Here is a 14,836-nt window from a genome sequence, read left to right on the forward strand (position 1 = left end):
ATTAATGTCAAATGTTAGATGAATTAGATATATTAAATTTAGGTATATGAGATTTGATCATCTAATTAAAATTTTACTATATATAGAACTAGCTACTTTATTTTTAATAAGAAAATTAATAGAACTAGTTTATTTTTAGTAAGTGCTTAGTTGAATTAGTTGAATTAATGAACTAGTTGAATTAATAGAACTAGTTTGTTGAATTAGTTGAATTAATAGAACTAGTAAGTGTTTATCAATTAATGTTTCAACTATGAACATAGGAAATGTCGTCTGACGATGAAAACGATTCCGTTATGTGCGAATACTGCGAAGACGAGCACGGCATGTGCGACAGAAATTTCCTAGTTGATGATAGGCGCTTCAACATCAAGCTGAATGAGACCATCGAAGTGGATATAGTAAGTCACAAACGACAAGTCTTTTTTCGTAATTAAGCATGACATGCTTCATTTGCTTCAACTTATAATTTTAAATTTTCACTATTCTACTAGCGTATCCCCTGCCATGCAAAAACTTTTGTCTTGGATAAGATAGGTTTCAGTCCTAACAAAACTATGGAGATAAAGAGAGTTTACTTGAGGACCAAGCATGGTTATACCTTTGACGTCAAATTATACAATGCAGACAGCTACACCCATTTTGAATGCAAAACTTGGCAAGCACTATGCAAGACTTATGCATTTGAGCCTGATATGGTTATCACTTTTGATATTCGTTCGAAAGATGATATTGAAGGTAATAGAGACATTTGGGTCAATGTGCAGACGCCTCCAGTTCTACCATTATGTGAGTTTCTCAAGCATATTTATGTCTTCGATATTGTTTATTCAAAAATAGTTGACAACTAATTTCTATTGACAGTTTATTTCCATTCAAGAAAACATGTCCGACGCTTGGTAGACAGGACCGTCCATTGTCCCGGGACTGAACTAAACTGCGAGGAGATAGGTCATTATGTTTCATGGCTTGAGGATCTTGATGCTGTCAAGAGAAATTATTTTCTTGAATTTGAAAATCTTAGTACTCAAAACGTGCGACCAATAGTGTTCATATTGAACTACGGTCACATCTATTTAAGCAAGATGGTGAGATTTTTACTATTTGTCCTCAGTGCATCTTTTGCATACATTATTTTTAAGCTAAACTTCATTGCTAAGTATGTTACTATATGATGTTCTTCCATAGGGACTCTCGATGATAGTTGTGCCTCAGTGGATCGAGACTAAAGGTCGCATGTCAATGGTTAGCTTACGGCCAAGACATCCTACAATGCACACGAGTGCATTCGGGATTTCTAAAACCGAGGAATGCTTAATAGTGAAAGACTGGAGCAAAATTGTGAAGGATCGTAGAGAAGTACTAGGGGGCAGCAAGAATCAGACGAAGCGCAACCCATGATTAGGAGACAGGTTTATCTGCATGCTCCAATATGATGAATCAGGATTTGTACACATGTTCTATGCTATTTTACCCGAGAGAGAGCAGCAGGAGTGACTAGCTAGTTCATGCTATTAGTACTTGTCCTCTCATGTCCGTGTTCTTTGTCCTGAACTTAATCTCAAAGTGATTTGCTTTTGTGGCCGGTCTTATGAACGCTTATAATCTCATGACCATGTTGAACTCGATGATATCTTTGCTTCTGGTACAAGTGAATGTTTCTTCTTTAAGCTGGTATTGGTGGTGATTAGATAGCGGTAATGACTATGATGATTAAATAGTGGTAATGACTTGACTATGATGATTATTAGCTAGCTAATATTGTTGGTGATGGTATGATGCAAGAGTTTTTATATTAATATGATGATGATGATGATGATGATGATGATGAGTTATTATATCATTTATGAAAGAAACTGCGAATTAGTCTGAAGTGGATATGGATCGTCCTAAGTGATAAAGTAATATACATGGATATGGCATATTACTCTGAGTGATCAAGTAATATGCCATATCCGTATATATTACTTGATCACTTAGAACGATCCATATCCACTTCAAACTAATCCGCGGTACTTTCACCTAGTGATTTAACAACTCATTATAATGTAAAAACAATCTCTAAATTAAATGGAAAACACAAAATTAAAGAAAAAATAAAAAATAAAACCAAAACCCCCCAACCTTTAGTACCGGGTACTAAAGGTCTCCACGCCCCCGGCCCTGGCTCCTGCCATGTGGTGGCCCTTTAGTGGAGGTTCGTGCTGAAAGTGCCGGTTACAGAACCTGCACTAAAGTCCCTTACGAACCGGTGCTAAAGCCTGGTTCTGCACTAGTGACTAGAGCATATCTGGCTAGTGATCAACAAAACTAGAGCATATCCGTCTAGGATAAACAAAACTAAAGCATATCCGTCTAGTGATCAACTTACTTGCTCGCTTATTTGTGCACCGCTAGGCCACCATGCGATGAGATGCTTCAAGTACCCGCAATACTTGGAGACAGACTCTTGGATGGTGTACCATTGATGGCGAATGGACTTCCACTCACGGTTGCATATCAACGCATCAGAGTAGGGCGCGAAATGCTTGTGCTCATGGAACCATCGGTGAATGTTCCTCCAAAAGGTTGTGCCATTTTGCTCCGTGCCATGGACAAGATCGAGGCCGCACAGCAGCTTGTCCTCCCGCATGTTGATGCTTTCTCCTCTACGCTTCTTCTTAGGATCGCCGACTATATCATCCAGATCATCGTCATCGCCGCCCTCCTCCTCCTCCCCCTCCTCCTCCCTCCAGGTGCTGCTCTTCGGCGGCCCAATGTTGTTGTTGTGTGCCATCGCCAGTCTGGGTGTAGGACTGCTGCATGGCCGTCTGGGTGTAGGACTGCTGTTGCTGGTTGTTGTCGGACTGGGTGGGATCTGAGTCATCCACCTGCCCGTCCTTGTAGCCCCTCCTCCTCCCTCGCCTCTGTCGTGGATGACATCGAGCATCTCCCTGTCTACGTCGTACGCCGGCTCCCCCGCTCTCGGCATTGCAGCAAACAACACGCGGGCACCTATCTACTCTCCGCCCGCCGTCCTTGCCCGGACGAGCGATGGCGATGGCGAACAATACTCGGAGAAGAGCGGCGTCGCGTGAACATCAACGGTGTAAGGAACTGTACCGGCGGGGTTTGCGAGTTGCTTGGCAGCGTAGTAGTATGGAGGCTTGTAAGGCCCCGGCCACGGCACTGTCAGTACTGTGGGTGAAGGAAATATGCCCTAGAGGCAATAATAAAGTTATTATTTATTTCCTTATATCATGATAAATGTTTATTATTCATGCTAGAATTGTATTAACCGGAAACATAATACATGTGTGAATACATAGACAAACAGAGTGTCACTAGTATGCCTCTACTTGACTAGCTCGTTGATCAAAGATGGTTATGTTTCCTAACCATAGACATGAGTTGTCATTTTATTAACGAGATCACATCATTAGGAGAATGATGTGATTGACTTGACCCATTTCGTTAGCTTAGCACTTGATCGTTTAGTTTGTTGCTATTGCTTTCTTCATGACTTATACATGTTCCTATGACTATGAGATTATGCAACTCCCGTTTACCAGAGGAACACTTTGTGTGCTACCAAACGTCACAACGTAACTGGGTGATTATAAAGGTGCTCTACAGGTGTCTCCGAAGGTACTTGTTGGGTTGGCGTATTTCGAGATTAGGATTTGTCACTCCGATTGTCGGAGAGGTATCTCTGGGCCCACTCGGTAATGCACATCACTATAAGCCTTGCAAGCATTGCAACTAATGAGTAGTTACGGGATGATGTGTTACGGAACGAGTAAAGAGACTTGCCGGTAACGAGATTGAACTAGGTATTGAGATACCAACGATCGAATCTCGGGCAAGTAACATACCGATGACAAAGGGAACAACGTATGTAGTTATGCGGTCTGACCGATAAAGATCTTCGTAGAATATGTGGGAGCCAATATGAGCATCCAGGTTCCACTATTGGTTATTGATCGGAGACGTGTCTCGGTCATGTCTACATAGTTCTCGAACCCGTAGGGTCCGCACGCTTAAAGTTCGATGACAGTTATATTATGAGTTTATGTGTTTTGATGTACCGAAGGAGTTCGGAGTCCCGGATGAGATCGGGGCATGACGAGGAGTCTCAAAATGGTTGAGACGTAAAGATCGATATATTGAACGACTATATTCGGACATCAGAAAGGTTCCGAGTGATTCGGGTATTTTCGGGAGTACCGAGGAGTTACGGGAATTTGTATTGGGCCTTAATGGGCCATACGGGAAAGGAGAGAAAGGCCTCAAAGGGTGGCCGCACCCCTCCCCATGGGCTGGTCCTAATTGGACTAGGGAGGGGGGGCGCCCCCTTCCTTCCTTCTCCTTTTCCCTTCCCGTTCCTTCCCTCCTACTCCTACTACTTGGAAGGGCTCCTAGTTCTACTAGGAAAGGGGGAATCCTACTCCCGGTGGGAGTAGGACTCCCCTAGGGCGCGCCATAGAGAGGGCCGGCCCTCCCCCTCCTCCATTCCTTTATATACGGGGGCAGGGGGCACCCCAAAGACACAACAATTGATCTCTTGATGTCTTAGCCGTGTGCGGTGCCCCCCTCAACCATAATCCACCTCGATCATATCGTAGCGGTGCTTATGCGAAGCCCTGCATCGGTAGAACATCATCATCGTCACCATGCCGTCATGCTGACGAAACTCTCCCTCAACACTCGGCTGGATCGGAATTCGAGGGACGTCATCGAGTTGAACGTGTGTAGAACTCGGAGGTGCCGTGCGTTCGGTACTTGATCGGTCGGATCGTGAAGACGTACGACTACATCAACCGCGTTGTGCTAATGCTTCCGCTTTCGGTCTACGAGGGTACGTGGACAACACTCTCCCCTCTCATTGCTACGCATCACCATGATCTTGCGTGTGCGTAGGAATTTTTTTGAAATTACTACGTTCCCCAACAGTGGCATCCGAGCCAGGTTTTATGCGTAGATGTCATATGCACGAGTAGAACACAAGTGAGTTGTGGGCGATATAAGTCATACTGCTTACCAGCATGTCATACTTTGGTTCGGCGGTATTGTTGGATGAAGCGGCCTAGACCGACATTACGCGTACGCTTACGCGAGACTGGTTTTACCGTCGTGCTATGCACACAGGTGACTAGCGGGTGTCAGTTTCTCCAACTTTAGTTGAACCGAGTGTGGCTACGCCCGGTCCTTGCGAAGGTTAAAACAACACCAACTTGACAAACTATCGTTGTGGTTTTGATGCGTAGGTAAGAACGGTTCTTGCTAAGCCCGTAGCAGCCACGTAAAACTTGCAACAACAAAGTAGAGGACGTCTAACTTGTTTTTGCAGGGCATGTTGTGATGTGATATGGTCAAGACGTGATGAGATATAAGTTGTTGTATAAGATGATCATGTTTTGTTGAAGTTATCGGCAACTGGCAGAAGCCTTATGGTTGTCTCTTTATTGCATAAGATGCAAGCGCCAAATAATTGCTTTACTTTATCGCTATGCGATAGCAATAGTTGCAAGAGCGATAGTTGGCGAGACGACCATGTGACGACACATTGATATAGATCAAGATGATGGAGATCATGGTGTCATGTCGGTGATGATGGAAATTATGACGATGCTTTGGAGATGGAGATCAAAGGCACAAGATGATGATGGCCATATCATGTCACATATTTTGATTGCATGTGATGTTTATCTTTTATGCATCTTATCTTGCTTTAATTGACGGTAGCATTATAAGATGATCTCTCACTAAATTTCAAGATAAAAGTGTTCTCCCTGAGTATGCACCATTGCCAAAGTTCGTCGTGCCCAGACACCACGTGATGATCGGGTGTGATAAGCTCCACGTCCATCTACAACGGGTGCAAGCCAGTTTTGCACACGCAGAATACTCAGGTTAAACTTGACGAGCCTAGCATATGCAGATATGGCCTCGGAACACTGAGACCGAAAGGTCGAGCGTGAATCATATAGTAGATATGATCAACATAATGATGTTCACCATTGAAAGCTACTCCATTTCACGTGATGACCGGTTATGGTTTAGTTGATTTGGATCACGTGATCACTTAGATGATTAGAGGGATGTCTATCTAAGTGGGAGTTCTTAAGTAATATGATTAATTGAACTTTAATTTATCATGAACTTAGTCCTGGTAGTATTAGCATATCTATGTTGTAGATCAATAGCTCGCGATGTTGCTCCCCGTTTAATTTTTTATATGTTCCTAGAGAAAACTAAGTTGAAAGATGTTAGTAGCAATGATGCGGATTGGATCCATGATCTGAGGTTTATCCTCATTGCTGCACAGAAGGATTATGTCCTTGATGCACCGCTAGGTGAGAAACCTATTGCAGGAGCAGATGCAGATGTTATGAACGTTTGGATAGCTCAATATGATGACTACTGGATAGTTTAGTGCACCATGCTTAAACGGCTTAGAATCGGGACTTCAAAGACGTTTTGAACGTCATGGACCATATGAGATGTTCCAGGAGTTGAAGTTAATATTTCAAGTAAATATCCGAGTTGAGAGATATGAAGTCTCCAACAAGTTCTATAGCTAAAAGATGGAGGAGAATAGCTCAAGCAGTGAGCATGTGCTAAGATTGTCTGGATACTACAATCGCTTTAATCAAGTGGGAGTTAATCTTCCAGATAAAATAGTGATTGACAGAATTCTCTAGTCACCATCACCAAGTTAGTAGAACTTCGTGATGAACTATAATATGCAAGGGATAACGGAAACGATTCCCAAGCTCTTCGTGATGCTGAAATCGACGAAGGTAGAAATCAAGAAAAGCATCAAGTGTTGATGGTAAACAAAACCACTAGTTTCAAGTAAAGGGACAAAGGGAAGAAAGGGGAACTTCAAGAAGAACGGTAAGCAAGTTGCTGTTCAAGTGAAAAACCCAAGCCTGGACCTAAGCCTGAAACTGAGTGCTTCTACTGCAAAGGGACTAGTCACTGGAAGCGGAACTACCCCAAGAAATTGGCGGATAAGAAGGATGGCAAAGTGAACATAGGTATATTTGATATACATGTTATTGATGTGTACTTTACTAATGTTTATAGAAACCCCTTAGTATTTGATACTAGTTCAGTTGCTAAGAATAGTAACTCGAAACGGGAGTTGCAGGATGAACAGAGACTGGTTAATGGTGAAGTGATGATGTGTATTGGAAATGGTTCCAAGATTGATATGATCATCATCGCACACTCCCTATACTTTCAGGATTAGTGTTAAACCTAAAATAAATGTTATTTAGTGTTTGCGTTGAGCATGAATATGATTGGATCATGTTTATTGCAATACGGTTATTCATGTAAGTTAGAGAATAATTGTTGTTCTATTTATATGAATAAAACCTTCTATGGTCATACACCCAATGAAAATGGTTTGTTGGATCTCGATCGTGGTGATACACATTTTTATAATATTGAAGCCAAAAGATGCAAAGTTAATAATGATAGTGCAACTTATTTGTGGCACTGCCGTTTAGGTCATATTGGTGTAAAGCGCATGAAGAAAATCCATGCTGATGGGCTTTTGGAATCACTTGATTATGAATCAGTTGATTCTTGCGAACCATGCCTCATGGGGAAGATGACTAAGACTCCGTTCTCCGGAACAATGGAGCGAGCAACAGATTTGTTGGAAATCATACATACTGATGTATGTGGTCCGATGAATATTGAGGCTCGCGGCAGGTATCATTATTTTCTGATCTTCATAGATGATTTGAGCAGATATGAGTATATCTACTTGATGAAACACAAGTGTGAAAGATTTGAAAAGTTTAAAGAATTTCAGAGTGAAGTGGAGAATCATCGTAACAAAAATAAAATTTTCTACGATATGATCGCAAAAGTAAAATATTTGAGTTACGAGTTTGGGCTTCAGTTAAAACAATGAGAAATAGTTTCACTACTCACGCCACCTGGAACACCACAATGTAATGGTGTGTCCGAACGTCGTAACCGTACTTTATTAGATATGGTGCGATCTATGATGTCTCTTACCGATTTACCACTATCGTTTTGGGGTTATGCATTAGAGACAGCTACATTCACATTAAATAGGGCACCATCTAAATCCGTTGAGACAACACCGTATGAACTATGGTTTGGCAAGAAACCTAAGCTGTCGTTTCTTAAAGTTTGAGGTTGCAATGGTTATGTGAAAAAGTTTCAACCTGATAAGCTCAAACCCAAATCGGAGAAGTGCATCTTCATAGGATACCCAAAAGAAAATGTTGGGTACACCTTCTATCACAGATCCGAAGGCAAGATATTCATTGCTGAGAATGGATCCTTTTTAGAGAAGGAGTTTCTCTCAAAAGAAGTGAGTGAGAGGAAAGTAGAACTTGATGAGGTAACTGTACCTACTCCCTTATTGGAAAGTAGTTCATCACAGAAATCTGATCCTGTGACTACTACACCAATTAGTGAGGAAGCTAATGATGATGATCATGTAACTTCAGATCAAGTTACTACCGAGCCTCGTAGGTAAACCAGAGTGAGATCCGCACCAGAGTGGTACGGTAATCCTGTTCTGGAGGTCATGTTACTTGACCATGACGAGCCTACGAACTATGAGGAAGCGATGATGAGCCCAGATTCTGTGAAATGGATTGAGGCCATGAAATCTGAGATGAGATCCATGTATGAGAACAAAGTATGTACTTTGATTGACTTGCCCATTGATCGGCGAGCCATTAAGATTAAATGGATCTTCAAGAGGAAGACGAACGCTGATAGTAGTGTTACTATCTACAAAGCTAGAATTGTCGCAAAAAGGTTTTCGACAAGTTCAAGGTGTTGACTACAATGAGAGTTTCTCACTCGTATCTATGCTTAAATCTGTCCGAATCATGTTAGCAATTGCTGCATTTTATGAAATCTGGCAAATGGATAAACAAAACTGCATTCCTTAATGGATTTATTAAAGAAGAGTTGTATATGATGCAACCAGAAGGTTTTGTCAATCCTAAAGGTACTAACAAAATATGCAAGCTCCAGCGATCCATCTATGGACTTGTGCAAGCATCTCGGAGTTGGAATATATGCTTTGATAAGTTGATCAAAGCATATAGTTTTATACAGACTTGCGGTGAAGCCTGTATTTACAAGAAAGTGAGTGGGAGCACTACAGCATTTCTGATAAGTATATGTGAATGACATATTGTTGATCGGAGATAATGTAGAATTATTCTGCAAAGCATAAAGGAATGTTTGAAAGGAGTTCTTCAAAGAAAGACCTCGGTGAAGCTGCTTACATATTGAGCATCAAGATCTATAGAGATAGATCAAGACGCTTGATAAGTTTTTCAATGAGTACATACCCTGACAAGATTTTGAAGTAGTTCAAAATGGAACAGTCAAAGAAGGAGTTCTTGCCTGTGTTACAAGGTGTGAAGTTGAGTAAGACTCAAAACCCGACCACGGCAGAAGAAAGAGAGAGAATGAAAGTCATTCCCTATGCCTCAGCCATAGGTTCTATAAAGTATGCCATGTTGTGTACCAGACCTATTGTATACCCTGCCCAAAGTTTGGCAAGGGAGTACAATAGTGATCTAGGAGTAGATCACTGGACATTGGTCAAAATTATCCTTAGTGGAATAAGGATATGTTTCTCGATTATGGAGGTGACAAAAGGTTCGTCGTAAAGGGTTACGTCGATGCAAATTTTGACACTAATCCAGATGACTCTAAGTTTCAATCTGGATACATTTTGAAAGTGGGAGCAATTAGCTAGAGTAGCTCCGTGCAGAGCATTGTTTACATAGAAATTTGCAAAATACATACGGATCTGAATGTGGCAGACCCGTAGACTAAACTTCTCTCACAAGCAAAACATGATCACACCTTAGTACTCTTTGGGTGTTAATCACATAGCGATGTGAACTAGATTGTTGACTAGTAAACCCTTTGGGTGTTGGTCACATGACGATGTGAACTATGGGTGTTAATCACATGGTGATGTGAACTATTGGTGTTAAATCACATGGCGATGTGAACTAGATTATTGACTCTAGTGCAAGTGGGAGACTGAAGGAAATATGCCCTAGAGGCAATAGTAAAGTTATTATTTATTTCCTTATATCATGATAAATGTTTATTATTCATGCTAGAATTGTATTAACTGGAAACATAATACATGTGTGAATACATAGACAAACAGAGTGTCACTAGTATGCCTCTACTTGACTAGCTCGTTGATCAAAGATGGTTATGTTTCCTAACCATAGACATGAGTTGTCATTTGATTAACGGGATCACATCATTAAGAGAATGATGTGATTGACTTGACCCATTCCGTTAGCTTAGCACTTGATCGTTTAGTTTGTTGCTATTGCTTTCTTTATGACTTATACATGTTCCTATGACTATGAGATTATGCAACTCCCGTTTACCAGAGGAACACTTTGTGTGCTACCAAACATCACAACGTAACTGGGTGATTATAAAGGTGCTCTACAGGTGTCTCCGAAGGTACTTGTTGGGTTGGCGTATTTGGAGATTAGGATTTGTCACTCCGATTGTCGGAGAGGTATCTCTGGGCCCACTCGGTAATGCACATCACTATAAGCCTTGCAAGCATTGCAACTAATGAGTAGTTACGGGATGATGTGTTACGGAACGAGTAAAGAGACTTGCCGGTAACGAGATTGAACTAGGTATTGAGATACCAACGATCGAATCTCGGGCAAGTAACATACCAATGACAAAGGGAACAACGTATGTAGTTATGCGGTCTGACCGATAAAGATCTTCGTAGAATATGTGGGAGCCAATATGAGCATCCAGGTTACGCTATTGGTTATTGACTGGAGACGTGTCTCGGTCATGTCTACATAGTTCTCGAACCCGTACGGTCCGCACGCTTAAAGTTTGATGACGGTTATATTATGAGTTTATGTGTTTTGATGTGCCGAAGGAGTTCGGAGTTCCGAATGAGATCGGGGACATGACGAGGAGTCTCGAAATGGTCGAGACGTAAAGATCGATATATTGGACGACTATATTCGGACATTAGAAAGGTTCCGAGTGATTCGGGTATTTTCGGTAGTACCGGGGAGTTACGGGAATTCGTATTGGGCCTTAATGGGCCATACGGGAAAGGAGAGAAAGACCTCAAAGGGTGGCCGTACCCCTCCCCATGGGCTGGTCTGAATTGGACTAGGGAGGGGGCCCTTCCTTCCTTCTCCTTTTCCCTTCCCTTTCCTTCCCTACTACTCCTACTACTTGGAAGGGCTCCTAGTTCTACTAGGAAAGGGGGAATCCTACTCCCGGTGGGAGTAGGACTCCCCTAGGGCGCGCCATAGAGAGGGCCGGCCCTCCCCTCCTCCACTCCTTTATATACGGGGGCAGGGGGCACCCCAAAGACACAGCAATTGATCTCTTGATCTCTTAGCCGTGTGCGGTGCCCCCCTCCACCACAATCCACCTCGATCATATCGTAGCGGTGCTTATGCGAAGCCCTGCATCGATAGAACATCATCATCGTCACCACGCCGTCATGCTGACGAAACTCTCCCTCAACACTCGGCTGGATCAGAGTTCGAGGGACGTCATCGAGTTGAACGTGTGCAGAACTCGGAGGTGTCGTGCGTTCGGTACTTGATCGGTCGGATCGTGAAGATGTACGACTACATCAACCGCATTGTGCTAACGCTTCCGCGTTCGGTCTACGAGGGTACGTGGACAACACTCTCCCCTCTCGTTGCTATGCATCACCATGATCTTGCGTGTGCGTAGGAATTTTTTTGAAATTACTACGTTCCCCAACTGTGGGCGCACCCGTATGGCGGCGTCCGCCACGACCTCGCCGACCGCCCCGTCTGCCACGACCATCGCCACCACCAGGCCCACCGATGGATAAACACTTCCTCATCCTCTCCTTTGCGGCCTTCGCTGTGACGCGACAATTTTGTCGCATCTCCGAGCCGATCTTCCGGGCGAGCGTGATGCTCGGATCCTCCGGCACCTCCGCCGACTCCATTTCCGAGAGGTTCTCCGGCGGTTCCATGTTTCAGCGGCGGGGGGAAGGACAGGGTGGGAGGAAAGAGCGGGAATTGGGCGGAGAGCGGCGGGGAATGGAAGAAGAGAGTGGGGGATTTTGACGCGGAAACAGTGCTGGATGCTACAAAAGCGCAGGCTCAGCCTTCCTTTTGGGTGGGCGAGGGGGCGGAGCGATGTTTCACATGTCGGACTCCCGCAAATCTCCCCCATGTTTTTCTCCGATTTGTGGGATAAATTGCGTTTGGACCACTCCGTGGACCGATACAGGTCGGCGTTGGATGGCTTTCGCGGTCCAGACGGTTGCGGGAGGTTTACAACTCGACATTGGAGATTCCCTGACCCCTTGGCACCCACCAACTATTTCTCCTACTAAAATGGTTATAACATTTTACTGGACATTTTGCCTTCTCAGAACTTTCCCAGGTGCAACCACTATTTCACCACCTCCAACCTTTCCCGCAGCTGGCACCTCATCCCTTCGCCACAATGGCAGCCTACTACCTCCCCATCGCTGCTGCTAGAGATCTGTGGTCGGGCTAAGGCCTGGCACTCGTCGATGTAGGCAGAGGCAGAAAAGGTCTCTAGTTTGTTAGCCTTCGGATGTGATCTATGGTCGATGACTTGAGGCGAAGGGTATGGTTGTGTGATGGTAGCTGGAACTACGTCGGTATTTCCCTGGAGAGGGAGGGATGATGTAGCACAGCGACGGTAGGTATTTCTCTTAGTTATGAAACCAAGGTATCGAACCAGTAGGAGAACCAAGCAACACAACGTAAACAGCCCTTGCACACAAATAACAACACCTCACAACCCTACGTGTTAAAGGGGTTGTCAATCCCTTTTGGGCAACAGCACCAGAAATGGCGTGTGACGGGAGATAAAGTTGTAAATATTGATAGATCGAACGCCAAATAAAATAAATTTCAGCAAGGTATTTTTGGATTTTTGGTTTAATAGATCTGAATAAAAATGCAAAGGAAAAGTAGATCACAAGGCAAATATATGAGAAAGAAGACCCGGGGGCCGTAGGTTTCACTAGTCGCTTCTCTCGAGAAAAATAGCAAACGATGGGTAAACAAATTACTGTTGGGCAATTGATAGAACTTCAAATAATTATGACGACATCCAGGCAATGAACATTACATAGGCATCACGTCCAAGATTTGTAGACTGACTTCTACCTCCATCTACTACTATTACTCCACACATCGACCACTATCCAACATGCATGTAGTGTATTAAGTTCATGGAAAAATGGAGTAATGCAATAAGAACGATGACATGATGTAGACAAGATCCGTTTATCTATTTGGTGGTAGATATAGATCTCGTCTTTTTATCCTTAGTAGCAATGATACATATGTGTCGGTTCCCTTTCTGTCACTGGGATCAAGCACCGTAAGATCGAACCCACTACCGGGCACCTGTTCCCATTGCAAGACAAATAGATCAAGTTGGCCAAACAAAACCCAAATATCGGAGAAGAAATACGAGGCTATAAGAGATCAAAGGAACTCAAATAACTTTCATGGATATAAAAAGATATGACTGATCATAAACTCAAAGTTCATCGATCCCAACAAACACACCGCAAAAGAGTTACATCATATGGATCTCCAAGAGACCATTTTATTGAGAATCAAGAGAGAGAGATGAAGCCATGTAGCTACTAACTATGAATCTGAAGGTCTACAAAGAACTACTCACACATCACCGGAGAGGCACCAATGGAGGTGGTGAACCCTATCCGAGATGGTGTTTAGATTGGATGTGGTGATTCTGGACTCTGCGACGGCTGGATGGATATTTCGTCGACTCCCCTAGGGTTCTGGGATTTTTGGGTATTTATAGAGCAAAGAGGCGGTCCGGGGGGCACCCGAGGTGCGCACAACCCACCAGGGCGTGCCTGGGCCTCCTGGCGCGCCCTGGTAGGTTGTGCCCCCCCTCGGGGCAGCCCCCAGGTGCAACCAGGCCCATTGCCTTTCTTCTGGCCCATAAAAAATCATCGCAAAGTTTCATGGCATTTGGACTCCATTTGATATTGATTTTATGTGATGTAAAAAACATGGAAAAAAACAACAACTGGCACTTGGCACTATGTCAATAGGTTAGTACCAAAAAATGATATAAAATGACTATAAAATGATTATAAAACATCCAAGATTGGTAATAAAACAACAGGGAACAATCAAAAATTATAGGTACGTTGGAGACGTATCATTGTGCAATGGTGGTGGTGGTGGTTGAGGCTGTCCTGGATTAGGGGGTCCCCGGGCGTCCGGGCTATGTGACATGGGCCGGACTGATGGGCCGTGAAGATACGAGATAGAAGGCCTTCCCCCGTGTCTGGATGGGACTCTCCTTGGCGTGGATGGCAAGCTTGGCGTTCGGATGTGTAGTGTCCTTTCTCTGTAAACCGACCCTGTACAACCCTAGGCCCCTCTGGTGTCTATATAAACCGAAGGGTTTAGTCCGTAGAGGCTAAGACAAATCATATAGGCTAGACATCTAGGGTTTAGCCATTACGATCTCGAGGTAGATCAAATCTTGTAACCCCTATACTTATCAAAGTCAATGAAGCAGGAAGTAGGGTATTACCTCCGTTAAGAGGGCCCGAACCTGGGTAAACATCGTGTCCCCTGCCTCCTGTTACCTTCGATCTTCAGATGCACAGTTCGGGACCCCCTACTCGAGATCTGCCGGTTTTGACACCGACATAGGTGCTTTCATTGAGAGTTCCACTGTGCTGTCGACAGAAGGATCAATGGCTCGATCGATCATCTACAATGATGTTGTTTTGGGGGAGACTTTCCTC

The sequence above is a fragment of the Triticum urartu genome, chromosome 7A, assembly GCF_056163025.1.
Source record: "Triticum urartu cultivar PI428250 chromosome 7A, HENAU_Tu73, whole genome shotgun sequence".
In the NCBI taxonomy this organism is placed as follows: Eukaryota; Viridiplantae; Streptophyta; class Magnoliopsida; order Poales; family Poaceae; genus Triticum; species Triticum urartu.